Genomic DNA, 26,533 nt, shown 5'->3' on the forward strand with positions numbered 1-26,533 from the left:
GTCAACCTGGCGCTGGTTTAAAACAGACCACGCAAGTATTGAATGACTTTGGCAAGAAACATGCCAGTCACAAATTTGAAGGTATTCCAGGTCAAGTTTATTCAGGTAAGACATCTCGAACATTCATCTTAGTATGGGACTAGTCTTATGCCTTGTCTACGAAACCGTGCATTGAATGCTTAAAGGTTTGGTTACCTTGTCATTATATTCCACTCTATGGCTTAAAGCAGACTATGTTTCTGCTCGGTTTCGACTAGGGACCTTTCACGTCAGGAGAATGCGACAGTCACTAAAAGAACATAGTACGTGACATAATAGAGGCTGAATTTCGACAGTCTATAAAAACCGTGCATTGAATGCTTAAGGTTTGGTTACCTTGTCGTTATATTCCACTCTATGGCTTAAAGCAGACTATGTTTCTGCTCGGTTTCGACTAGGGACCTTTCACGTCAGGAGAATGCGACAGTCACTAAAAGAACATAGCTTGTAACATAATAGAGGCTGAATTTCGGCAGTCTATAAAAACCGTGCATTGAATGCTTAAAGGTTTGGTTACCTTGTCATTATATTCCACTCTATGGCTTAAAACAGAATATGTTTCTGCTCGGTTTCGATCCGAGGACCTTTAGCGTGTGAGGCGAACGTGATAACCACTACACTACAGAAACTCTGAATTTGGCAAGAAACTTGCCAGTCACAAATTTGAAGGTGTTCCAGGTCAAGTTTATTCAGGTGAGACATCTCGAACATTCATTTCAGTATGGGACTAGTCTTAAGCCTTGTCTACAAAACAGTGCATTGAATGCTTAAGGTTTGGTTACCTTGTCGTTATATTCCACTCTATGGCTTAAAGCAGACTATGTTTCTGCTCGGTTTCGAACCGAGGACCTTTTGCGTGTGAAGCAAACGTGATAACCACTACACTACAGAAACGTGGACAATTCCTGCGTACGTCGTCAACCTGGCGCTGGTTTAAAACAGACCACGCAAGCATTGTCTGACTTTGGCAAGAAACTTGCCAGTCACAAATTTGAAGGTATTCCAGGTCAAGTTTATTCAGGTAAGACATCTCGAACATTCATCTTAGTCTGGGACTAGTCTTAAGCCTTGTCTACGAAACCGTGCATTGAATGCTTAAAGGTTTGGTTACCTTGTCATTATATTCCACTCTATGGCTTAAAGCAGACTATGTTTCTGCTCGGTTTCGAACCGAGGACCTTTTGCGTGTAAAGCAAACGTGATAACCACTACAAAACAGAAACGTGGACAATTCCTGCGTACGTCGTCAACCTGGCGCTGGTTTAAAACAGACCACGCAACTATTGTCTGACTTTGGCAAGAAACTTGCCAGTCACAAATTTGAAGGTATTCAAGGTCAAGTTTATTCAGGTAAGACATCTCGAACATTCATCTTAGTCTGGAACTAGTCTTAAGCCTTGTCTACAAAACTGGGCATTGAATGCTTAAAGTTTTGTTTAGCTTGTAATTACGTTTAACCATATGACTTAAAGAAGGCGATTATTCTGCTCGGTTTCGACTAGGGACCTTTCACGTCAGGAGAATGCGACAGTCATTAAAAGAACATAGTACGTGACATAATAGAGGCTGAATTTGACAATCCCAAAAAGCTTTCAATCAGGCCGATACGCAGTGCAGCTACGTTTTACACCGATGGCATTTGCTCTGGTTGACGCCAAAACCTGAAAACTGTTTCTGCTCGGTCTCGAACCGAGGACCCTTCGCGTGTTAGGCGAACGTGATAACCAATACGCTACAGAAACTCTGAAATTCGCATAAATTTGCCAGTCACAAATTTTAAGGTGTTTCAGGGCAAGATTTTTCAGTTAAGAAATCTCAAACACTCATCTTAGTCTGGGACTAGTCTTAAGCCTTGTCTACGAAACCGTGCATTGAATGCTTAAAGGTTTGGTTACCTTGTCATTATATTCCACTCTATGGCATAAAGCAGACTATGTTTCTGCTCGGTTTCGAACCGAGGACCTTTTGCGTGTAAAGCAAACGTGATAACCACTACACTTCAGAAACTCTGAATTTCGCATAAATTTGCCAGTAACAAATTTTAAGGTGTTTCAGGGCAAGATTTTTCAGTTAAGGAATCTCAAACAATCATCTTAGTCTGGGACTAGTCTTAAGCCTTGTCTACGAAACCGTGCATTGAATGCTTAAAGGTTTGGTTACCTTGTCATTATATTCCACTCTATGGCTTAAAGCAGACTATGTTTCTGCTCGGTTTCGACTAGGGACCTTTCACGTCAGGAGAATGCGACAGTCACTAAAAGAACATAGTACGTGACATAATAGAGGCTGAATTTCGACAGTCTACAAAACCGTGCATTGAATGCTTAAAGGTTTGGTTACCTTGTCATTATATTCCACTCTATGGCTTAAAGCAGACTATGTTTCTGCTCGGTTTCGAACCGAGGACCTTTTGCGTGTGAAGCAAACGTGATAACCACTACACTACAGAAACGTGGACAATTCCTGCGTACGTCGTCAACCTGGCGCTGGTTTAAAACAGACCACGCAAGTATTGAATGACTTTGGCAAGAAACATGCCAGTCACAAATTTGAAGGTATTCCAGGTCAAGTTTATTCAGGTAAGACATCTCGAACATTCATCTTAGTATGGGACTAGTCTTATGCCTTGTCTACGAAACCGTGCATTGAATGCTTAAAGGTTTGGTTACCTTGTCATTATATTCCACTCTATGGCTTAAAGCAGACTATGTTTCTGCTCGGTTTCGACTAGGGACCTTTCACGTCAGGAGAATGCGACAGTCACTAAAAGAACATAGTACGTGACATAATAGAGGCTGAATTTCGACAGTCTATAAAAACCGTGCATTGAATTCTTAAGGTTTGGTTACCTTGTCGTTATATTCCACTCTATGGATTAAAGCAGACTATGTTTCTGCTCGGTTTCGAACCGAGGACCTTTTGCGTGTAAAGCAAACGTGATAACCACTACACTACAGAAACGTGGACAATTCCTGCGTACGTCGTCAAACTGGCGCTGGTTTAAAACAGACCACGCAAGCATTGTCTGACTTTGGCAAGAAACTTGCCAGTCACAAATTTGAAGGTGCAATGCGTCAGGGGAATGCGACAGTCACTAAAAGAACATAGTACGTGACATAATAGAGGCTGAATTTGACAATCCCAAAAAGCTTTCAATCAGGCCGATACGCAGTGCAGCTACGTTTTACACCGATGGCATCTGCTCTGGTTGACGCCAAAACCTGAAAACTGTTTCTGCTCGGTCTCGAACCGAGGACCCTTCGCGTGTTAGGCGAACGTGATAACCAATACGCTACAGAAACTCTGAATTTCGCATAAATTTGCCAGTCACAAATTTTAAGGTGTTTCAGGGCAAGATTTTTCAGTTAAGAAATCTCAAACACTCATCTTAGTCTGGGACTAGTCTTAAGCCTTGTCTACGAAACCGTGCATTGAATGCTTAAAGGTTTGGTTACCTTGTCATTATATTCCACTCTATGGCATAAAGCAGACTATGTTTCTGCTCGGTTTCGAACCGAGGACCTTTTGCGTGTAAAGCAAACGTGATAACCACTACACTTCAGAAACTCTGAATTTCGCATAAATTTGCCAGTAACTAATTTTAAGGTGTTTCAGGGCAAGATTTTTCAGTTAAGGAATCTCAAACAATCATCTTAGTCTGGGACTAGTCTTAAGCCTTGTCTACGAAACCGTGCATTGAATGCTTAAAGGTTTGGTTACCTTGTCATTATATTCCACTCTATGGCTTAAAGCAGACTATGTTTCTGCTCGGTTTCGACTAGGGACCTTTCACGTCAGGAGAATGCGACAGTCACTAAAAGAACATAGTACGTGACATAATAGAGGCTGAATTTCGACAGTCTACAAAACCGTGCATTGAATGCTTAAAGGTTTGGTTACCTTGTCATTATATTCCACTCTATGGCTTAAAGCAGACTATGTTTCTGCTCGGTTTCGAACCAAGGACCTTTTGCGTGTGAAGCAAACGTGATAACCACTACACTACAGAAACGTGGACAATTCCTGCGTACGTCGTCAACCTGGCGCTGGTTTAAAACAGACCACGCAAGTATTGAATGACTTTGGCAAGAAACTTGCCAGTCACAAATTTGAAGGTATTCCAGGTCAAGTTTATTCAGGTAAGACATCTCGAACATTCATCTTAGTATGGGACTAGTCTTATGCCTTGTCTACGAAACCGTGCATTGAATGCTTAAAGGTTTGGTTACCTTGTCATTATATTCCACTCTATGGCTTAAAGCAGACTATGTTTCTGCTCGGTTTCGAACCGAGGACCTTTTGCGTGTAAAGCAAACGTGATAACCACTACAAAACAGAAACGTGGACAATTCCTGCGTACGTCGTCAACCTGGCGCTGGTTTAAAACAGACCACGCAACTATTGTCTGACTTTGGCAAGAAACTTGCCAGTCACAAATTTGAAGGTATTCAAGGTCAAGATTTTTCAGGTAAGACATCTCGAACATTCATCTTAGTATGGGACTAGTCTTATGCCTTGTCTACGAAACCGTGCATTGAATGCTTAAAGGTTTGGTTACCTTGTCATTATATTCCACTCTATGGCTTAAAGCAGACTATGTTTCTGCTCGGTTTCGACTAGGGACCTTTCACGTCAGGAGAATGCGACAGTCACTAAAAGAACATAGTACGTGACATAATAGAGGCTGAATTTCGACAGTCTATAAAAACCGTGCATTGAATTCTTAAGGTTTGGTTACCTTGTCGTTATATTCCACTCTATGGATTAAAGCAGACTATGTTTCTGCTCGGTTTCGAACCGAGGACCTTTTGCGTGTAAAGCAAACGTGATAACCACTACACTACAGAAACGTGGACAATTCCTGCGTACGTCGTCAAACTGGCGCTGGTTTAAAACAGACCACGCAAGCATTGTCTGACTTTGGCAAGAAACTTGCCAGTCACAAATTTGAAGGTGCAATGCGTCAGGGGAATGCGACAGTCACTAAAAGAACATAGTACGTGACATAATAGAGGCTGAATTTGACAATCCCAAAAAGCTTTCAATCAGGCCGATACGCAGTGCAGCTACGTTTTACACCGATGGCATCTGCTCTGGTTGACGCCAAAACCTGAAAACTGTTTCTGCTCGGTCTCGAACCGAGGACCCTTCGCGTGTTAGGCGAACGTGATAACCAATACGCTACAGAAACTCTGAATTTCGCATAAATTTGCCAGTCACAAATTTTAAGGTGTTTCAGGGCAAGATTTTTCAGTTAAGAAATCTCAAACACTCATCTTAGTCTGGGACTAGTCTTAAGCCTTGTCTACGAAACCGTGCATTGAATGCTTAAAGGTTTGGTTACCTTGTCATTATATTCCACTCTATGGCATAAAGCAGACTATGTTTCTGCTCGGTTTCGAACCGAGGACCTTTTGCGTGTAAAGCAAACGTGATAACCACTACACTTCAGAAACTCTGAATTTCGCATAAATTTGCCAGTAACTAATTTTAAGGTGTTTCAGGGCAAGATTTTTCAGTTAAGGAATCTCAAACAATCATCTTAGTCTGGGACTAGTCTTAAGCCTTGTCTACGAAACCGTGCATTGAATGCTTAAAGGTTTGGTTACCTTGTCATTATATTCCACTCTATGGCTTAAAGCAGACTATGTTTCTGCTCGGTTTCGACTAGGGACCTTTCACGTCAGGAGAATGCGACAGTCACTAAAAGAACATAGTACGTGACATAATAGAGGCTGAATTTCGACAGTCTACAAAACCGTGCATTGAATGCTTAAAGGTTTGGTTACCTTGTCATTATATTCCACTCTATGGCTTAAAGCAGACTATGTTTCTGCTCGGTTTCGAACCGAGGACCTTTTGCGTGTGAAGCAAACGTGATAACCACTACACTACAGAAACGTGGACAATTCCTGCGTACGTCGTCAACCTGGCGCTGGTTTAAAACAGACCACGCAAGTATTGAATGACTTTGGCAAGAAACTTGCCAGTCACAAATTTGAAGGTATTCCAGGTCAAGTTTATTCAGGTAAGACATCTCGAACATTCATCTTAGTATGGGACTAGTCTTATGCCTTGTCTACGAAACCGTGCATTGAATGCTTAAAGGTTTGGTTACCTTGTCATTATATTCCACTCTATGGCTTAAAGCAGACTATGTTTCTGCTCGGTTTCGACTAGGGACCTTTCACGTCAGGAGAATGCGACAGTCACTAAAAGAACATAGTACGTGACATAATAGAGGCTGAATTTCGACAGTCTACAAAACCGTGCATTGAATGCTTAAAGGTTTGGTTACCTTATCGTTATATTCCACTCTATGGCTTAAAGCAGACTATGTTTCTGCTCGGTTTCGACTAGGGACCTTTCACGTCAGGAGAATGCGACAGTCACTAAAAGAACATAGCTTGTAACATAATAGAGGCTGAATTTCGGCAGTCTATAAAAACCGTGCATTGAATGCTTAAAGGTTTGGTTACCTTGTCATTATATTCCACTCTATGGCTTAAAACAGACTATGTTTCTGCTCGGTTTCGAACCGAGGACCTTTCGCGTGTGAGGCGAACGTGATAACCACTACACTAAAGAAACTCTGAATTTGGCAAGAAACTTGCCAGTCACAAATTTGAAGGTGTTCCAGGTCAAGTTTATTCAGGTGAGACATCTCGAACATTCATTTCAGTATGGGACTAGTCTTAAGCCTTGTCTACAAAACAGTGCATTGAATGCTTAAGGTTTGGTTACCTTGTCGTTATATTCCACTCTATGGCTTAAAGCAGACTATGTTTCTGCTCGGTTTCGAACCGAGGACCTTTTGCGTGTAAAGCAAACGTGATAACCACTACACTACAGAAACGTGGACAAGTCCTGCGTACGTCGTCAATCTGGCGCTGGTTTAAAACAGACCACGCAAGCATTGTCTGACTTTGGCAAGAAACTTGCCAGTCACAAATTTGAAGGTATTCCAGGTCAAGTTTATTCAGGTAAGACATCTCGAACATTCATCTTAGTCTGGGACTAGTCTTAAACCTTGTTTACGAAACCGTGCATTGAATGCTTAAAGGTTTGGTTACCTTGTCATTATATTCCACTCTATGGCTTAAAGCAGACTATGTTTCTGCTCGGTTTCGAACCGAGGACCTTTTGCGTGTAAAGCAAACGTGATAACCACTACAAAACAGAAACGTGGACAATTCCTGCGTACGTCGTCAACCTGGCGCTGGTTTAAAACAGACCACGCAACTATTGTCTGACTTTGGCAAGAAACTTGCCAGTCACAAATTTGAAGGTATTCAAGGTCAAGATTTTTCAGTTAAGAAATCTCAAACACTCATCTTAGTCTGGGACTAGTCTTAAGCCTTGTCTACGAAACCGTGCATTGAATGCTTAAAGGTTTGGTTACCTTGTCATTATATTCCACTCTATGGCATAAAGCAGACTATGTTTCTGCTCGGTTTCGAACCGAGGACCTTTTGCGTGTAAAGCAAACGTGATAACCACTACACTTCAGAAACTCTGAATTTCGCATAAATTTGCCAGTAACAAATTTTAAGGTGTTTCAGGGCAAGATTTTTCAGTTAAGGAATCTCAAACAATCATCTTAGTCTGGGACTAGTCTTAAGCCTTGTCTACGAAACCGTGCATTGAATGCTTAAAGGTTTGGTTACCTTGTCATTATATTCCACTCTATGGCTTAAAGCAGACTATGTTTCTGCTCGGTTTCGACTAGGGACCTTTCACGTCAGGAGAATGCGACAGTCACTAAAAGAACATAGTACGTGACATAATAGAGGCTGAATTTCGACAGTCTACAAAACCGTGCATTGAATGCTTAAAGGTTTGGTTACCTTGTCATTATATTCCACTCTATGGCTTAAAGCAGACTATGTTTCTGCTCGGTTTCGAACCGAGGACCTTTTGCGTGTGAAGCAAACGTGATAACCACTACACTACAGAAACGTGGACAATTCCTGCGTACGTCGTCAACCTGGCGCTGGTTTAAAACAGACCACGCAAGTATTGAATGACTTTGGCAAGAAACATGCCAGTCACAAATTTGAAGGTATTCCAGGTCAAGTTTATTCAGGTAAGACATCTCGAACATTCATCTTAGTATGGGACTAGTCTTATGCCTTGTCTACGAAACCGTGCATTGAATGCTTAAAGGTTTGGTTACCTTGTCATTATATTCCACTCTATGGCTTAAAGCAGACTATGTTTCTGCTCGGTTTCGACTAGGGACCTTTCACGTCAGGAGAATGCGACAGTCACTAAAAGAACATAGTACGTGACATAATAGAGGCTGAATTTCGACAGTCTATAAAAACCGTGCATTGAATGCTTAAGGTTTGGTTACCTTGTCGTTATATTCCACTCTATGGCTTAAAGCAGACTATGTTTCTGCTCGGTTTCGACTAGGGACCTTTCACGTCAGGAGAATGCGACAGTCACTAAAAGAACATAGCTTGTAACATAATAGAGGCTGATTTTCGGCAGTCTATAAAAACCGTGCATTGAATGCTTAAAGGTTTGGTTACCTTGTCATTATATTCCACTCTATGGCTTAAAACAGAATATGTTTCTGCTCGGTTTCGATCCGAGGACCTTTCGCGTGTGAGGCGAACGTGATAACCACTACACTACAGAAACTCTGAATTTGGCAAGAAACTTGCCAGTCACAAATTTGAAGGTGTTCCAGGTCAAGTTTATTCAGGTGAGACATCTCGAACATTCATTTCAGTATGGGACTAGTCTTAAGCCTTGTCTACAAAACAGTGCATTGAATGCTTAAGGTTTGGTTACCTTGTCGTTATATTCCACTCTATGGCTTAAAGCAGACTATGTTTCTGCTCGGTTTCGAACCGAGGACCTTTTGCGTGTGAAGCAAACGTGATAACCACTACACTACAGAAACGTGGACAATTCCTGCGTACGTCGTCAACCTGGCGCTGGTTTAAAACAGACCACGCAAGCATTGTCTGACTTTGGCAAGAAACTTGCCAGTCACAAATTTGAAGGTATTCCAGGTCAAGTTTATTCAGGTAAGACATCTCGAACATTCATCTTAGTCTGGGACTAGTCTTAAGCCTTGTCTACGAAACCGTGCATTGAATGCTTAAAGGTTTGGTTACCTTGTCATTATATTCCACTCTATGGCTTAAAGCAGACTATGTTTCTGCTCGGTTTCGAACCGAGGACCTTTTGCGTGTAAAGCAAACGTGATAACCACTACAAAACAGAAACGTGGACAATTCCTGCGTACGTCGTCAACCTGGCGCTGGTTTAAAACAGACCACGCAACTATTGTCTGACTTTGGCAAGAAACTTGCCAGTCACAAATTTGAAGGTATTCAAGGTCAAGTTTATTCAGGTAAGACATCTCGAACATTCATCTTAGTCTGGAACTAGTCTTAAGCCTTGTCTACAAAACTGGGCATTGAATGCTTAAAGTTTTGTTTAGCTTGTAATTACGTTTAACCATATGACTTAAAGAAGGCGATTATTCTGCTCGGTTTCGACTAGGGACCTTTCACGTCAGGAGAATGCGACAGTCATTAAAAGAACATAGTACGTGACATAATAGAGGCTGAATTTGACAATCCCAAAAAGCTTTCAATCAGGCCGATACGCAGTGCAGCTACGTTTTACACCGATGGCATTTGCTCTGGTTGACGCCAAAACCTGAAAACTGTTTCTGCTCGGTCTCGAACCGAGGACCCTTCGCGTGTTAGGCGAACGTGATAACCAATACGCTACAGAAACTCTGAAATTCGCATAAATTTGCCAGTCACAAATTTTAAGGTGTTTCAGGGCAAGATTTTTCAGTTAAGAAATCTCAAACACTCATCTTAGTCTGGGACTAGTCTTAAGCCTTGTCTACGAAACCGTGCATTGAATGCTTGAAGGTTTGGTTACCTTGTCATTATATTCCACTCTATGGCATAAAGCAGACTATGTTTCTGCTCGGTTTCGAACCGAGGACCTTTTGCGTGTAAAGCAAACGTGATAACCACTACACTTCAGAAACTCTGAATTTCGCATAAATTTGCCAGTAACAAATTTTAAGGTGTTTCAGGGCAAGATTTTTCAGTTAAGGAATCTCACACAATCATCTTAGTCTGGGACTAGTCTTAAGCCTTGTCTACGAAACCGTGCATTGAATGCTTAAAGGTTTGGTTACCTTGTCATTATATTCCACTCTATGGCTTAAAGCAGACTATGTTTCTGCTCGGTTTCGACTAGGGACCTTTCACGTCAGGAGAATGCGACAGTCACTAAAAGAACATAGTACGTGACATAATAGAGGCTGAATTTCGACAGTCTACAAAACCGTGCATTGAATGCTTAAAGGTTTGGTTACCTTGTCATTATATTCCACTCTATGGCTTAAAGCAGACTATGTTTCTGCTCGGTTTCGAACCGAGGACCTTTTGCGTGTGAAGCAAACGTGATAACCACTACACTACAGAAACGTGGACAATTCCTGCGTACGTCGTCAACCTGGCGCTGGTTTAAAACAGACCACGCAAGTATTGAATGACTTTGGCAAGAAACATGCCAGTCACAAATTTGAAGGTATTCCAGGTCAAGTTTATTCAGGTAAGACATCTCGAACATTCATCTTAGTATGGGACTAGTCTTATGCCTTGTCTACGAAACCGTGCATTGAATGCTTAAAGGTTTGGTTACCTTGTCATTATATTCCACTCTATGGCTTAAAGCAGACTATGTTTCTGCTCGGTTTCGACTAGGGACCTTTCACGTCAGGAGAATGCGACAGTCACTAAAAGAACATAGTACGTGACATAATAGAGGCTGAATTTCGACAGTCTATAAAAACCGTGCATTGAATTCTTAAGGTTTGGTTACCTTGTCGTTATATTCCACTCTATGGATTAAAGCAGACTATGTTTCTGCTCGGTTTCGAACCGAGGACCTTTTGCGTGTAAAGCAAACGTGATAACCACTACACTACAGAAACGTGGACAATTCCTGCGTACGTCGTCAAACTGGCGCTGGTTTAAAACAGACCACGCAAGCATTGTCTGACTTTGGCAAGAAACTTGCCAGTCACAAATTTGAAGGTGCAATGCGTCAGGGGAATGCGACAGTCACTAAAAGAACATAGTACGTGACATAATAGAGGCTGAATTTGACAATCCCAAAAAGCTTTCAATCAGGCCGATACGCAGTGCAGCTACGTTTTACACCGATGGCATCTGCTCTGGTTGACGCCAAAACCTGAAAACTGTTTCTGCTCGGTCTCGAACCGAGGACCCTTCGCGTGTTAGGCGAACGTGATAACCAATACGCTACAGAAACTCTGAATTTCGCATAAATTTGCCAGTCACAAATTTTAAGGTGTTTCAGGGCAAGATTTTTCAGTTAAGAAATCTCAAACACTCATCTTAGTCTGGGACTAGTCTTAAGCCTTTTCTACGAAACCGTGCATTGAATGCTTAAAGGTTTGGTTACCTTGTCATTATATTCCACTCTATGGCATAAAGCAGACTATGTTTCTGCTCGGTTTCGAACCGAGGACCTTTTGCGTGTAAAGCAAACGTGATAACCACTACACTTCAGAAACTCTGAATTTCGCATAAATTTGCCAGTAACAAATTTTAAGGTGTTTCAGGGCAAGATTTTTCAGTTAAGGAATCTCAAACAATCATCTTAGTCTGGGACTAGTCTTAAGCCTTGTCTACGAAACCGTGCATTGAATGCTTAAAGGTTTGGTTACCTTGTCATTATATTCCACTCTATGGCTTAAAGCAGACTATGTTTCTGCTCGGTTTCGACTAGGGACCTTTCACGTCAGGAGAATGCGACAGTCACTAAAAGAACATAGTACGTGACATAATAGAGGCTGAATTTCGACAGTCTACAAAACCGTGCATTGAATGCTTAAAGGTTTGGTTACCTTGTCATTATATTCCACTCTATGGCTTAAAGCAGACTATGTTTCTGCTCGGTTTCGAACCGAGGACCTTTTGCGTGTGAAGCAAACGTGATAACCACTACACTACAGAAACGTGGACAATTCCTGCGTACGTCGTCAACCTGCCGCTGGTTTAAAACAGACCACGCAAGTATTGAATGACTTTGGCAAGAAACTTGCCAGTCACAAATTTGAAGGTATTCCAGGTCAAGTTTATTCAGGTAAGACATCTCGAACATTCATCTTAGTATGGGACTAGTCTTATGCCTTGTCTACGAAACCGTGCATTGAATGCTTAAAGGTTTGGTTACCTTGTCATTATATTCCACTCTATGGCTTAAAGCAGACTATGTTTCTGCTCGGTTTCGACTAGGGACCTTTCACGTCAGGAGAATGCGACAGTCACTAAAAGAACATAGTACGTGACATAATAGAGGCTGAATTTCGACAGTCTACAAAACCGTGCATTGAATGCTTAAAGGTTTGGTTACCTTATCGTTATATTCCACTCTATGGCTTAAAGCAGACTATGTTTCTGCTCGGTTTCGACTAGGGACCTTTCACGTCAGGAGAATGCGACAGTCACTAAAAGAACATAGCTTGTAACATAATAGAGGCTGAATTTCGGCAGTCTATAAAAACCGTGCATTGAATGCTTAAAGGTTTGGTTACCTTGTCATTATATTCCACTCTATGGCTTAAAACAGACTATGTTTCTGCTCGGTTTCGAACCGAGGACCTTTCGCGTGTGAGGCGAACGTGATAACCACTACACTAAAGAAACTCTGAATTTGGCAAGAAACTTGCCAGTCACAAATTTGAAGGTGTTCCAGGTCAAGTTTATTCAGGTGAGACATCTCGAACATTCATTTCAGTATGGGACTAGTCTTAAGCCTTGTCTACAAAACAGTGCATTGAATGCTTAAGGTTTGGTTACCTTGTCGTTATATTCCACTCTATGGCTTAAAGCAGACTATGTTTCTGCTCGGTTTCGAACCGAGGACCTTTTGCGTGTAAAGCAAACGTGATAACCACTACACTACAGAAACGTGGACAAGTCCTGCGTACGTCGTCAATCTGGCGCTGGTTTAAAACAGACCACGCAAGCATTGTCTGACTTTGGCAAGAAACTTGCCAGTCACAAATTTGAAGGTATTCCAGGTCAAGTTTATTCAGGTAAGACATCTCGAACATTCATCTTAGTCTGGGACTAGTCTTAAACCTTGTTTACGAAACCGTGCATTGAATGCTTAAAGGTTTGGTTACCTTGTCATTATATTCCACTCTATGGCTTAAAGCAGACTATGTTTCTGCTCGGTTTCGAACCGAGGACCTTTTGCGTGTAAAGCAAACGTGATAACCACTACAAAACAGAAACGTGGACAATTCCTGCGTACGTCGTCAACCTGGCGCTGGTTTAAAACAGACCACGCAACTATTGTCTGACTTTGGCAAGAAACTTGCCAGTCACAAATTTGAAGGTATTCAAGGTCAAGTTTATTCAGGTAAGACATCTCGAACATTCATCTTAGTCTGGAACTAGTCTTAAGCCTTGTCTACAAAACTGGGCATTGAATGCTTAAAGTTTTGTTTAGCTTGTAATTACGTTTAACCATATGACTTAAAGAAGGCGATTATTCTGCTCGGTTTCGACTAGGGACCTTTCACGTCAGGAGAATGCGACAGTCATTAAAAGAACATAGTACGTGACATAATAGAGGCTGAATTTGACAATCCCAAAAAGCTTTCAATCAGGCCGATACGCAGTGCAGCTACGTTTTACACCGATGGCATTTGCTCTGGTTGACGCCAAAACCTGAAAACTGTTTCTGCTCGGTCTCGAACCGAGGACCTTTTGCGTGTAAAGCAAACGTGATAACCACTACACTTCAGAAACTCTGAATTTCGCATAAATTTGCCAGTAACAAATTTTAAGGTGTTTCAGGGCAAGATTTTTCAGTTAAGGAATCTCAAACAATCATCTTAGTCTGGGACTAGTCTTAAGCCTTGTCTACGAAACCGTGCATTGAATGCTTAAAGGTTTGGTTACCTTGTCATTATATTCCACTCTATGGCTTAAAGCAGACTATGTTTCTGCTCGGTTTCGACTAGGGACCTTTCACGTCAGGAGAATGCGACAGTCACTAAAAGAACATAGTACGTGACATAATAGAGGCTGAATTTCGACAGTCTACAAAACCGTGCATTGAATGCTTAAAGGTTTGGTTACCTTGTCATTATATTCCACTCTATGGCTTAAAGCAGACTATGTTTCTGCTCGGTTTCGAACCGAGGACCTTTTGCGTGTGAAGCAAACGTGATAACCACTACACTACAGAAACGTGGACAATTCCTGCGTACGTCGTCAACCTGGCGCTGGTTTAAAACAGACCACGCAAGTATTGAATGACTTTGGCAAGAAACATGCCAGTCAAAAATTTGAAGGTATTCCAGGTCAAGTTTATTCAGGTAAGACATCTCGAACATTCATCTTAGTATGGGACTAGTCTTATGCCTTGTCTACGAAACCGTGCATTGAATGCTTAAAGGTTTGGTTACCTTGTCATTATATTCCACTCTATGGCTTAAAGCAGACTATGTTTCTGCTCGGTTTCGACTAGGGACCTTTCACGTCAGGAGAATGCGACAGTCACTAAAAGAACATAGTACGTGACATAATAGAGGCTGAATTTCGACAGTCTATAAAAACCGTGCATTGAATTCTTAAGGTTTGGTTACCTTGTCGTTATATTCCACTCTATGGATTAAAGCAGACTATGTTTCTGCTCGGTTTCGAACCGAGGACCTTTTGCGTGTAAAGCAAACGTGATAACCACTACACTACAGAAACGTGGACAATTCCTGCGTACGTCGTCAAACTGGCGCTGGTTTAAAACAGACCACGCAAGCATTGTCTGACTTTGGCAAGAAACTTGCCAGTCACAAATTTGAAGGTGCAATGCGTCAGGGGAATGCGACAGTCACTAAAAGAACATAGTACGTGACATAATAGAGGCTGAATTTGACAATCCCAAAAAGCTTTCAATCAGGCCGATACGCAGTGCAGCTACGTTTTACACCGATGGCATCTGCTCTGGTTGACGCCAAAACCTGAAAACTGTTTCTGCTCGGTCTCGAACCGAGGACCCTTCGCGTGTTAGGCGAACGTGATAACCAATACGCTACAGAAACTCTGAATTTCGCATAAATTTGCCAGTCACAAATTTTAAGGTGTTTCAGGGCAAGATTTTTCAGTTAAGAAATCTCAAACACTCATCTTAGTCTGGGACTAGTCTTAAGCCTTGTCTACGAAACCGTGCATTGAATGCTTAAAGGTTTGGTTACCTTGTCATTATATTCCACTCTATGGCATAAAGCAGACTATGTTTCTGCTCGGTTTCGAACCGAGGACCTTTTGCGTGTAAAGCAAACGTGATAACCACTACACTTCAGAAACTCTGAATTTCGCATAAATTTGCCAGTAACAAATTTTAAGGTGTTTCAGGGCAAGATTTTTCAGTTAAGGAATCTCAAACAATCATCTTAGTCTGGGACTAGTCTTAAGCCTTGTCTACGAAACCGTGCATTGAATGCTTAAAGGTTTGGTTACCTTGTCATTATATTCCACTCTATGGCTTAAAGCAGACTATGTTTCTGCTCGGTTTCGACTAGGGACCTTTCACGTCAGGAGAATGCGACAGTCACTAAAAGAACATAGTACGTGACATAATAGAGGCTGAATTTCGACAGTCTACAAAACCGTGCATTGAATGCTTAAAGGTTTGGTTACCTTGTCATTATATTCCACTCTATGGCTTAAAGCAGACTATGTTTCTGCTCGGTTTCGAACCGAGGACCTTTTGCGTGTGAAGCAAACGTGATAACCACTACACTACAGAAACGTGGACAATTCCTGCGTACGTCGTCAACCTGGCGCTGGTTTAAAACAGACCACGCAAGTATTGAATGACTTTGGCAAGAAACTTGCCAGTCACAAATTTGAAGGTATTCCAGGTCAAGTTTATTCAGGTAAGACATCTCGAACATTCATCTTAGTATGGGACTAGTCTTATGCCTTGTCTACGAAACCGTGCATTGAATGCTTAAAGGTTTGGTTACCTTGTCATTATATTCCACTCTATGGCTTAAAGCAGACTATGTTTCTGCTCGGTTTCGACTAGGGACCTTTCACGTCAGGAGAATGCGACAGTCACTAAAAGAACATAGTACGTGACATAATAGAGGCTGAATTTCGACAGTCTACAAAACCGTGCATTGAATGCTTAAAGGTTTGGTTACCTTATCGTTATATTCCACTCTATGGCTTAAAGCAGACTATGTTTCTGCTCGGTTTCGACTAGGGACCTTTCACATCAGGAGAATGCGACAGTCACTAAAAGAACATAGCTTGTAACATAATAGAGGCTGAATTTCGGCAGTCTATAAAAACCGTGCATTGAATGCTTAAAGGTTTGGTTACCTTGTCATTATATTCCACTCTATGGCTTAAAACAGACTATGTTTCTGCTTGGTTTCGAACCGAGGACCTTTCGCGTGTGAGGCGAACGTGATAACCACTACACTAAAGAAACTCTGAATTTGGCAAGAAACTTGCCAGTCACAAATTTGAAGGTGTTCCAGGTCAAGTTTATTCAGGTGAGACATCTCGAACATTCATTTCAGTATGGGACTAGTCTTAAGCCTTGTCTACAAAACAGTGCATTGAATGCTTAAGGTTTGGTTACCTTGTCGTTATATTCCACTCTATGGCTTAAAGCAGACTATGTTTCTGCTCGGTTTCGAACCGAGGACCTTTTGCGTGTAAAGCAAACGTGATAACCACTACAAAACAGAAACGTGGACAATTCCTGCGTACGTCGTCAACTTGGCGCTGGTTTAAAACAGACCACGCAACTATTGTCTGACTTTGGCAAGAAACTTGCCAGTCACAAATTTGAAGGTATTCAAGGTCAAGTTTATTCAGGTAAGACATCTCGAACATTCATCTTAGTCTGGAACTAGTCTTAAGCCTTGTCTACAAAACTGGGCATTGAATGCTTAAAGTTTTGTTTAGCTTGTAATTACGTTTAACCATATGACTTAAAGAAGGCGATTATTCTGCTCGGTTTCGACTAGGGACCTTTCACGTCAGGAGAATGCGACAGTCATTAAAAGAACATAGTACGTGACATAATAGAGGCTGAATTTGACAATCCCAAAAAGCTTTCAATCAGGCCGATACGCAGTGCAGCTACGTTTTACACCGATGGCATTTGCTCTGGTTGACGCCAAAACCTGAAAACTGTTTCTGCTCGGTCTCGAACCGAGGACCTTTTGCGTGTAAAGCAAACGTGATAACCACTACACTTCAGAAACTCTGAATTTCGCATAAATTTGCCAGTAACAAATTTTAAGGTGTTTCAGGGCAAGATTTTTCAGTTAAGGAATCTCAAACAATCATCTTAGTCTGGGACTAGTCTTAAGCCTTGTCTACGAAACCGTGCATTGAATGCTTAAAGGTTTGGTTACCTTGTCATTATATTCCACTCTATGGCTTAAAGCAGACTATGTTTCTGCTCGGTTTCGACTAGGGACCTTTCACGTCAGGAGAATGCGACAGTCACTAAAAGAACATAGTACGTGACATAATAGAGGCTGAATTTCGACAGTCTACAAAACCGTGCATTGAATGCTTAAAGGTTTGGTTACCTTGTCATTATATTCCACTCTATGGCTTAAAGCAGACTATGTTTCTGCTCGGTTTCGAACCGAGGACCTTTTGCGTGTGAAGCAAACGTGATAACCACTACACTACAGAAACGTGGACAATTCCTGCGTACGTCGTCAACCTGGCGCTGGTTTAAAACAGACCACGCAAGTATTGAATGACTTTGGCAAGAAACATGCCAGTCACAAATTTGAAGGTATTCCAGGTCAAGTTTATTCAGGTAAGACATCTCGAACATTCATCTTAGTATGGGACTAGTCTTATGCCTTGTCTACGAAACCGTGCATTGAATGCTTAAAGGTTTGGTTACCTTGTCATTATATTCCACTCTATGGCTTAAAGCAGACTATGTTTCTGCTCGGTTTCGACTAGGGACCTTTCACGTCAGGAGAATGCGACAGTCACTAAAAGAACATAGTACGTGACATAATAGAGGCTGAATTTCGACAGTCTATAAAAACCGTGCATTGAATGCTTAAGGTTTGGTTACCTTGTCGTTATATTCCACTCTATGGATTAAAGCAGACTATGTTTCTGCTCGGTTTCGAACCGAGGACCCTTTGCGTGTAAAGCAAACGTGATAACCACTACACTTCAGAAACTCTGAATTTCGCATAAATTTGCCAGTAACAAATTTTAAGGTGTTTCAGGGCAAGATTTTTCAGTTAAGGAATCTCAAACAATCATCTTAGTCTGGGACTAGTCTTAAGCCTTGTCTACGAAACCGTGCATTGAATGCTTAAAGGTTTGGTTACCTTGTCATTATATTCCACTCTATGGCTTAAAGCAGACTATGTTTCTGCTCGGTTTCGACTAGGGACCTTTCACGTCAGGAGAATGCGACAGTCACTAAAAGAACATAGTACGTGACATAATAGAGGCTGAATTTCGACAGTCTACAAAACCGTGCATTGAATGCTTAAAGGTTTGGTTACCTTGTCATTATATTCCACTCTATGGCTTAAAGCAGACTATGTTTCTGCTCGGTTTCGAACCGAGGACCTTTTGCGTGTGAAGCAAACGTGATAACCACTACACTACAGAAACGTGGACAATTCCTGCGTACGTCGTCAACCTGGCGCTGGTTTAAAACAGACCACGCAAGTATTGAATGACTTTGGCAAGAAACTTGCCAGTCACAAATTTGAAGGTATTCCAGGTCAAGTTTATTCAGGTAAGACATCTCGAACATTCATCTTAGTATGGGACTAGTCTTATGCCTTGTCTACGAAACCGTGCATTGAATGCTTAAAGGTTTGGTTACCTTGTCATTATATTCCACTCTATGGCTTAAAGCAGACTATGTTTCTGCTCGGTTTCGACTAGGGACCTTTCACGTCAGGAGAATGCGACAGTCACTAAAAGAACATAGTACGTGACATAATAGAGGCTGAATTTCGACAGTCTACAAAACCGTGCATTGAATGCTTAAAGGTTTGGTTACCTTATCGTTATATTCCACTCTATGGCTTAAAGCAGACTATGTTTCTGCTCGGTTTCGACTAGGGACCTTTCACGTCAGGAGAATGCGACAGTCACTAAAAGAACATAGCTTGTAACATAATAGAGGCTGAATTTCGGCAGTCTATAAAAACCGTGCATTGAATGCTTAAAGGTTTGGTTACCTTGTCATTATATTCCACTCTATGGCTTAAAACAGACTATGTTTCTGCTCGGTTTCGAACCGAGGACCTTTCGCGTGTGAGGCGAACGTGATAACCACTACACTAAAGAAACTCTGAATTTGGCAAGAAACTTGCCAGTCACAAATTTGAAGGTGTTCCAGGTCAAGTTTATTCAGGTGAGACATCTCGAACATTCATTTCAGTATGGGACTAGTCTTAAGCCTTGTCTACAAAACAGTGCATTGAATGCTTAAGGTTTGGTTACCTTGTCGTTATATTCCACTCTATGGCTTAAAGCAGACTATGTTTCTGCTCGGTTTCGAACCGAGGACCTTTTGCGTGTAAAGCAAACGTGATAACCACTACACTACAGAAACGTGGACAAGTCCTGCGTACGTCGTCAATCTGGCGCTGGTTTAAAACAGACCACGCAAGCATTGTCTGACTTTGGCAAGAAACTTGCCAGTCACAAATTTGAAGGTATTCCAGGTCAAGTTTATTCAGGTAAGACATCTCGAACATTCATCTTAGTCTGGGACTAGTCTTATGCCTTGTCTACGAAACCGTGCATTGAATGCTTAAAGGTTTGGTTACCTTGTCATTATATTCCACTCTATGGCTTAAAGCAGACTATGTTTCTGCTCGGTTTCGACTAGGGACCTTTCACGTCAGGAGAATGCGACAGTCACTAAAAGAACATAGTACGTGACATAATAGAGGCTGAATTTCGACAGTCTACAAAACCGTGCATTGAATGCTTAAAGGTTTGGTTACCTTATCGTTATATTCCACTCTATGGCTTAAAGCAGACTATGTTTCTGCTCGGTTTCGACTAGGGACCTTTCACGTCAGGAGAATGCGACAGTCACTAAAAGAACATAGCTTGTAACATAATAGAGGCTGAATTTCGGCAGTCTATAAAAACCGTGCATTGAATGCTTAAAGGTTTGGTTACCTTGTCATTATATTCCACTCTATGGCTTAAAACAGACTATGTTTCTGCTCGGTTTCGAACCGAGGACCTTTCGCGTGTGAGGCGAACGTGATAACCACTACACTAAAGAAACTCTGAATTTGGCAAGAAACTTGCCAGTCACAAATTTGAAGGTGTTCCAGGTCAAGTTTATTCAGGTGAGACATCTCGAACATTCATTTCAGTATGGGACTAGTCTTAAGCCTTGTCTACAAAACAGTGCATTGAATGCTTAAGGTTTGGTTACCTTGTCGTTATATTCCACTCTATGGCTTAAAGCAGACTATGTTTCTGCTCGGTTTCGACCCGAGGACCTTTTGCGTGTAAAGCAAACGTGATAACCACTACACTACAGAAACGTGGACAAGTCCTGCGTACGTCGTCAATCTGGCGCTGGTTTAAAACAGACCACGCAAGCATTGTCTGACTTTGGCAAGAAACTTGCCAGTCACAAATTTGAAGGTATTCCAGGTCAAGTTTATTCAGGTAAGACATCTCGAACATTCATCTTAGTCTGGGACTAGTCTTAAGCCTTGTTTACGAAACCGTGCATTGAATGCTTAAAGGTTTGGTTACCTTGTCATTATATTCCACTCTATGGCTTAAAGCAGACTATGTTTCTGCTCGGTTTCGAACCGAGGACCTTTTGCGTGTAAAGCAAACGTGATAACCACTACAAAACAGAAACGTGGACAATTCCTGCGTACGTCGTCAACCTGGCGCTGGTTTAAAACAGACCACGCAACTATTGTCTGACTATGGCAAGAAACTTGCCAGTCACAAATTTGAAGGTATTCAAGGTCAAGATTTTTCAGTTAAGAAATCTCAAACACTCATCTTAGTCTGGGACTAGTCTTAAGCCTTGTCTACGAAACCGTGCATTGAATGCTTAAAGGTTTGGTTACCTTGTCATTATATTCCACTCTATGGCATAAAGCAGACTATGTTTCTGCTCGGTTTCGAACCGAGGACCTTTTGCGTGTAAAGCAAACGTGATAACCACTACACTTCAGAAACTCTGAATTTCGCATAAATTTGCCAGTAACAAATTTTAAGGTGTTTCAGGGCAAGATTTTTCAGTTAAGGAATCTCAAACAATCATCTTAGTCTGGGACTAGTCTTAAGCCTTGTCTACGAAACCGTGCATTGAATGCTTAAAGGTTTGGTTACCTTGTCATTATATTCCACTCTATGGCTTAAAGCAGACTATGTTTCTGCTCGGTTTCGACTAGGGACCTTTCACGTCAGGAGAATGCGACAGTCACTAAAAGAACATAGTACGTGACATAATAGAGGCTGAATTTCGACAGTCTACAAAACCGTGCATAGAATGCTTAAAGGTTTGGTTACCTTGTCATTATATTCCACTCTATGGCTTAAAGCAGACTATGTTTCTGCTCGGTTTCGAACCGAGGACCTTTTGCGTGTGAAGCAAACGTGATAACCACTACACTACAGAAACGTGGACAATTCCTGCGTACGTCGTCAACCTGGCGCTGGTTTAAAACAGACCACGCAAGTATTGAATGACTTTGGCAAGAAACATGCCAGTCACAAATTTGAAGGTATTCCAGGTCAAGTTTATTCAGGTAAGACATCTCGAACATTCATCTTAGTATGGGACTAGTCTTATGCCTTGTCTACGAAACCGTGCATTGAATGCTTAAAGGTTTGGTTACCTTGTCATTATATTCCACTCTATGGCTTAAAGCAGACTATGTTTCTGCTCGGTTTCGACTAGGGACCTTTCACGTCAGGAGAATGCGACAGTCACTAAAAGAACATAGTACGTGACATAATAGAGGCTGAATTTCGACAGTCTATAAAAACCGTGCATTGAATGCTTAAGGTTTGGTTACCTTGTCGTTATATTCCACTCTATGGCTTAAAGCAGACTATGTTTCTGCTCGGTTTCGACTAGGGACCTTTCACGTCAGGAGAATGCGACAGTCACTAAAAGAACATAGCTTGTAACATAATAGAGGCTGAATTTCGGCAGTCTATAAAAACCGTGCATTGAATGCTTAAAGGTTTGGTTACCTTGTCATTATATTCCACTCTATGGCTTAAAACAGAATATGTTTCTGCTCGGTTTCGATCCGAGGACCTTTAGCGTGTGAGGCGAACGTGATAACCACTACACTACAGAAACTCTGAATTTGGCAAGAAACTTGCCAGTCACAAATTTGAAGGTGTTCCAGGTCAAGTTTATTCAGGTGAGACATCTCGAACATTCATTTCAGTATGGGACTAGTCTTAAGCCTTGTCTACAAAACAGTGCATTGAATGCTTAAGGTTTGGTTACCTTGTCGTTATATTCCACTCTATGGCTTAAAGCAGACTATGTTTCTGCTCGGTTTCGAACCGAGGACCTTTTGCGTGTGAAGCAAACGTGATAACCACTACACTACAGAAACGTGGACAATTCCTGCGTACGTCGTCAACCTGGCGCTGGTTTAAAACAGACCACGCAAGCATTGTCTGACTTTGGCAAGAAACTTGCCAGTCACAAATTTGAAGGTATTCCAGGTCAAGTTTATTCAGGTAAGACATCTCGAACATTCATCTTAGTCTGGGACTAGTCTTAAGCCTTGTCTACGAAACCGTGCATTGAATGCTTAAAGGTTTGGTTACCTTGTCATTATATTCCACTCTATGGCTTAAAGCAGACTATGTTTCTGCTCGGTTTCGAACCGAGGACCTTTTGCGTGTAAAGCAAACGTGATAACCACTACAAAACAGAAACGTGGACAATTCCTGCGTACGTCGTCAACCTGGCGCTGGTTTAAAACAGACCACGCAACTATTGTCTGACTTTGGCAAGAAACTTGCCAGTCACAAATTTGAAGGTATTCAAGGTCAAGTTTATTCAGGTAAGACATCTCGAACATTCATCTTAGTCTGGAACTAGTCTTAAGCCTTGTCTACAAAACTGGGCATTGAATGCTTAAAGTTTTGTTTAGCTTGTAATTACGTTTAACCATATGACTTAAAGAAGGCGATTATTCTGCTCGGTTTCGACTAGGGACCTTTCACGTCAGGAGAATGCGACAGTCATTAAAAGAACATAGTACGTGACATAATAGAGGCTGAATTTGACAATCCCAAAAAGCTTTCAATCAGGCCGATACGCAGTGCAGCTACGTTTTACACCGATGGCATTTGCTCTGGTTGACGCCAAAACCTGAAAACTGTTTCTGCTCGGTCTCGAACCGAGGACCCTTCGCGTGTTAGGCGAACGTGATAACCAATACGCTACAGAAACTCTGAAATTCGCATAAATTTGCCAGTCACAAATTTTAAGGTGTTTCAGGGCAAGATTTTTCAGTTAAGAAATCTCAAACACTCATCTTAGTCTGGGACTAGTCTTAAGCCTTGTCTACGAAACCGTGCATTGAATGCTTAAAGGTTTGGTTACCTTGTCATTATATTCCACTCTATGGCATAAAGCAGACTATGTTTCTGCTCGGTTTCGAACCGAGGACCTTTTGCGTGTAAAGCAAACGTGATAACCACTACACTTCAGAAACTCTGAATTTCGCATAAATTTGCCAGTAACAAATTTTAAGGTGTTTCAGGGCAAGATTTTTCAGTTAAGGAATCTCAAACAATCATCTTAGTCTGGGACTAGTCTTAAGCCTTGTCTACGAAACCGTGCATTGAATGCTTAAAGGTTTGGTTACCTTGTCATTATATTCCACTCTATGGCTTAAAGCAGACTATGTTTCTGCTCGGTTTCGACTAGGGACCTTTCACGTCAGGAGAATGCGACAGTCACTAAAAGAACATAGTACGTGACATAATAGAGGCTGAATTTCGACAGTCTACAAAACCGTGCATTGAATGCTTAAAGGTTTGGTTACCTTGTCATTATATTCCACTCTATGGCTTAAAGCAGACTATGTTTCTGCTCGGTTTCGAACCGAGGACCTTTTGCGTGTGAAGCAAACGTGATAACCACTACACTACAGAAACGTGGACAATTCCTGCGTACGTCGTCAACCTGGCGCTGGTTTAAAACAGACCACGCAAGTATTGAATGACTTTGGCAAGAAACATGCCAGTCACAAATTTGAAGGTATTCCAGGTCAAGTTTATTCAGGTAAGACATCTCGAACATTCATCTTAGTATGGGACTAGTCTTATGCCTTGTCTACGAAACCGTGCATTGAATGCTTAAAGGTTTGGTTACCTTGTCATTATATTCCACTCTATGGCTTAAAGCAGACTATGTTTCTGCTCGGTTTCGACTAGGGACCTTTCACGTCAGGAGAATGCGACAGTCACTAAAAGAACATAGTACGTGACATAATAGAGGCTGAATTTCGACAGTCTATAAAAACCGTGCATTGAATTCTTAAGGTTTGGTTACCTTGTCGTTATATTCCACTCTATGGATTAAAGCAGACTATGTTTCTGCTCGGTTTCGAACCGAGGACCTTTTGCGTGTAAAGCAAACGTGATAACCACTACACTACAGAAACGTGGACAATTCCTGCGTACGTCGTCAAACTGGCGCTGGTTTAAAACAGACCACGCAAGCATTGTCTGACTTTGGCAAGAAACTTGCCAGTCACAAATTTGAAGGTGCAATGCGTCAGGGGAATGCGACAGTCACTAAAAGAACATAGTACGTGACATAATAGAGGCTGAATTTGACAATCCCAAAAAGCTTTCAATCAGGCCGATACGCAGTGCAGCTACGTTTTACACCGATGGCATCTGCTCTGGTTGACGCCAAAACCTGAAAACTGTTTCTGCTCGGTCTCGAACCGAGGACCCTTCGCGTGTTAGGCGAACGTGATAACCAATACGCTACAGAAACTCTGAATTTCGCATAAATTTGCCAGTCACAAATTTTAAGGTGTTTCAGGGCAAGATTTTTCAGTTAAGAAATCTCAAACACTCATCTTAGTCTGGGACTAGTCTTAAGCCTTGTCTACGAAACCGTGCATTGAATGCTTAAAGGTTTGGTTACCTTGTCATTATATTCCACTCTATGGCATAAAGCAGACTATGTTTCTGCTCGGTTTCGAACCGAGGACCTTTTGCGTGTAAAGCAAACGTGATAACCACTACACTTCAGAAACTCTGAATTTCGCATAAATTTGCCAGTAACTAATTTTAAGGTGTTTCAGGGCAAGATTTTTCAGTTAAGGAATCTCAAACAATCATCTTAGTCTGGGACTAGTCTTAAGCCTTGTCTACGAAACCGTGCATTGAATGCTTAAAGGTTTGGTTACCTTGTCATTATATTCCACTCTATGGCTTAAAGCAGACTATGTTTCTGCTCGGTTTCGACTAGGGACCTTTCACGTCAGGAGAATGCGACAGTCACTAAAAGAACATAGTACGTGACATAATAGAGGCTGAATTTCGACAGTCTACAAAACCGTGCATTGAATGCTTAAAGGTTTGGTTACCTTGTCATTATATTCCACTCTATGGCTTAAAGCAGACTATGTTTCTGCTCGGTTTCGAACCGAGGACCTTTTGCGTGTGAAGCAAACGTGATAACCACTACACTACAGAAACGTGGACAATTCCTGCGTACGTCGTCAACCTGGCGCTGGTTTAAAACAGACCACGCAAGTATTGAATGACTTTGGCAAGAAACTTGCCAGTCACAAATTTGAAGGTATTCCAGGTCAAGTTTATTCAGGTAAGACATCTCGAACATTCATCTTAGTATGGGACTAGTCTTATGCCTTGTCTACGAAACCGTGCATTGAATGCTTAAAGGTTTGGTTACCTTGTCATTATATTCCACTCTATGGCTTAAAGCAGACTATGTTTCTGCTCGGTTTCGAACCGAGGACCTTTTGCGTGTAAAGCAAACGTGATAACCACTACAAAACAGAAACGTGGACAATTCCTGCGTACGTCGTCAACCTGGCGCTGGTTTAAAACAGACCACGCAACTATTGTCTGACTTTGGCAAGAAACTTGCCAGTCACAAATTTGAAGGTATTCAAGGTCAAGATTTTTCAGGTAAGACATCTCGAACATTCATCTTAGTATGGGACTAGTCTTATGCCTTGTCTACGAAACCGTGCATTGAATGCTTAAAGGTTTGGTTACCTTGTCATTATATTCCACTCTATGGCTTAAAGCAGACTATGTTTCTGCTCGGTTTCGACTAGGGACCTTTCACGTCAGGAGAATGCGACAGTCACTAAAAGAACATAGTACGTGACATAATAGAGGCTGAATTTCGACAGTCTATAAAA

General features: G+C 41.6%; 23 non-coding genes across 23 annotated transcripts; all 23 read right to left on the reverse strand.

Annotated features, from left to right (window-relative positions):
• Positions 1-860: 860 nt before the first annotated feature.
• On the reverse strand, positions 861-933 carry trnav-cac (transfer RNA valine (anticodon CAC)). Its single transcript has one exon. It is a non-coding gene; the product is annotated as a tRNA-Val (tRNA).
• A 1,485-nt stretch (positions 934-2,418) lies between these two features.
• trnav-cac (transfer RNA valine (anticodon CAC)) lies at positions 2,419-2,491 on the reverse strand. The gene has a single exon. It is a non-coding gene; the product is annotated as a tRNA-Val (tRNA).
• A 436-nt stretch (positions 2,492-2,927) lies between these two features.
• On the reverse strand, positions 2,928-3,000 carry trnav-uac (transfer RNA valine (anticodon UAC)). The gene has a single exon. It is a non-coding gene; the product is annotated as a tRNA-Val (tRNA).
• A 1,816-nt stretch (positions 3,001-4,816) lies between these two features.
• On the reverse strand, positions 4,817-4,889 carry trnav-uac (transfer RNA valine (anticodon UAC)). Its single transcript has one exon. It is a non-coding gene; the product is annotated as a tRNA-Val (tRNA).
• A 978-nt stretch (positions 4,890-5,867) lies between these two features.
• On the reverse strand, positions 5,868-5,940 carry trnav-cac (transfer RNA valine (anticodon CAC)). The gene has a single exon. It is a non-coding gene; the product is annotated as a tRNA-Val (tRNA).
• An 882-nt stretch (positions 5,941-6,822) lies between these two features.
• Positions 6,823-6,895, reverse strand: trnav-uac (transfer RNA valine (anticodon UAC)). The gene has a single exon. It is a non-coding gene; the product is annotated as a tRNA-Val (tRNA).
• A 1,030-nt stretch (positions 6,896-7,925) lies between these two features.
• trnav-cac (transfer RNA valine (anticodon CAC)) lies at positions 7,926-7,998 on the reverse strand. Its single transcript has one exon. It is a non-coding gene; the product is annotated as a tRNA-Val (tRNA).
• Positions 7,999-8,880: 882 nt separating this feature from the next.
• Positions 8,881-8,953, reverse strand: trnav-cac (transfer RNA valine (anticodon CAC)). Its single transcript has one exon. It is a non-coding gene; the product is annotated as a tRNA-Val (tRNA).
• A 1,485-nt stretch (positions 8,954-10,438) lies between these two features.
• On the reverse strand, positions 10,439-10,511 carry trnav-cac (transfer RNA valine (anticodon CAC)). The gene has a single exon. It is a non-coding gene; the product is annotated as a tRNA-Val (tRNA).
• A 436-nt stretch (positions 10,512-10,947) lies between these two features.
• trnav-uac (transfer RNA valine (anticodon UAC)) lies at positions 10,948-11,020 on the reverse strand. Its single transcript has one exon. It is a non-coding gene; the product is annotated as a tRNA-Val (tRNA).
• Positions 11,021-11,998: 978 nt separating this feature from the next.
• Positions 11,999-12,071, reverse strand: trnav-cac (transfer RNA valine (anticodon CAC)). Its single transcript has one exon. It is a non-coding gene; the product is annotated as a tRNA-Val (tRNA).
• An 882-nt stretch (positions 12,072-12,953) lies between these two features.
• Positions 12,954-13,026, reverse strand: trnav-uac (transfer RNA valine (anticodon UAC)). The gene has a single exon. It is a non-coding gene; the product is annotated as a tRNA-Val (tRNA).
• A 1,220-nt stretch (positions 13,027-14,246) lies between these two features.
• trnav-cac (transfer RNA valine (anticodon CAC)) lies at positions 14,247-14,319 on the reverse strand. The gene has a single exon. It is a non-coding gene; the product is annotated as a tRNA-Val (tRNA).
• Positions 14,320-14,755: 436 nt separating this feature from the next.
• On the reverse strand, positions 14,756-14,828 carry trnav-uac (transfer RNA valine (anticodon UAC)). Its single transcript has one exon. It is a non-coding gene; the product is annotated as a tRNA-Val (tRNA).
• A 978-nt stretch (positions 14,829-15,806) lies between these two features.
• On the reverse strand, positions 15,807-15,879 carry trnav-cac (transfer RNA valine (anticodon CAC)). Its single transcript has one exon. It is a non-coding gene; the product is annotated as a tRNA-Val (tRNA).
• Positions 15,880-17,725: 1,846 nt separating this feature from the next.
• Positions 17,726-17,798, reverse strand: trnav-cac (transfer RNA valine (anticodon CAC)). The gene has a single exon. It is a non-coding gene; the product is annotated as a tRNA-Val (tRNA).
• Positions 17,799-18,679: 881 nt separating this feature from the next.
• Positions 18,680-18,752, reverse strand: trnav-cac (transfer RNA valine (anticodon CAC)). The gene has a single exon. It is a non-coding gene; the product is annotated as a tRNA-Val (tRNA).
• Positions 18,753-19,634: 882 nt separating this feature from the next.
• On the reverse strand, positions 19,635-19,707 carry trnav-uac (transfer RNA valine (anticodon UAC)). Its single transcript has one exon. It is a non-coding gene; the product is annotated as a tRNA-Val (tRNA).
• A 1,985-nt stretch (positions 19,708-21,692) lies between these two features.
• Positions 21,693-21,765, reverse strand: trnav-cac (transfer RNA valine (anticodon CAC)). The gene has a single exon. It is a non-coding gene; the product is annotated as a tRNA-Val (tRNA).
• An 882-nt stretch (positions 21,766-22,647) lies between these two features.
• On the reverse strand, positions 22,648-22,720 carry trnav-cac (transfer RNA valine (anticodon CAC)). The gene has a single exon. It is a non-coding gene; the product is annotated as a tRNA-Val (tRNA).
• Positions 22,721-24,205: 1,485 nt separating this feature from the next.
• On the reverse strand, positions 24,206-24,278 carry trnav-cac (transfer RNA valine (anticodon CAC)). The gene has a single exon. It is a non-coding gene; the product is annotated as a tRNA-Val (tRNA).
• A 436-nt stretch (positions 24,279-24,714) lies between these two features.
• Positions 24,715-24,787, reverse strand: trnav-uac (transfer RNA valine (anticodon UAC)). Its single transcript has one exon. It is a non-coding gene; the product is annotated as a tRNA-Val (tRNA).
• Positions 24,788-25,765: 978 nt separating this feature from the next.
• Positions 25,766-25,838, reverse strand: trnav-cac (transfer RNA valine (anticodon CAC)). The gene has a single exon. It is a non-coding gene; the product is annotated as a tRNA-Val (tRNA).
• Between the last annotated feature and the right edge of the window lie 695 nt (positions 25,839-26,533).

This window comes from Triplophysa dalaica, chromosome 5, assembly GCF_015846415.1.
Source record: "Triplophysa dalaica isolate WHDGS20190420 chromosome 5, ASM1584641v1, whole genome shotgun sequence".
In the NCBI taxonomy this organism is placed as follows: Eukaryota; Metazoa; Chordata; class Actinopteri; order Cypriniformes; family Nemacheilidae; genus Triplophysa; species Triplophysa dalaica.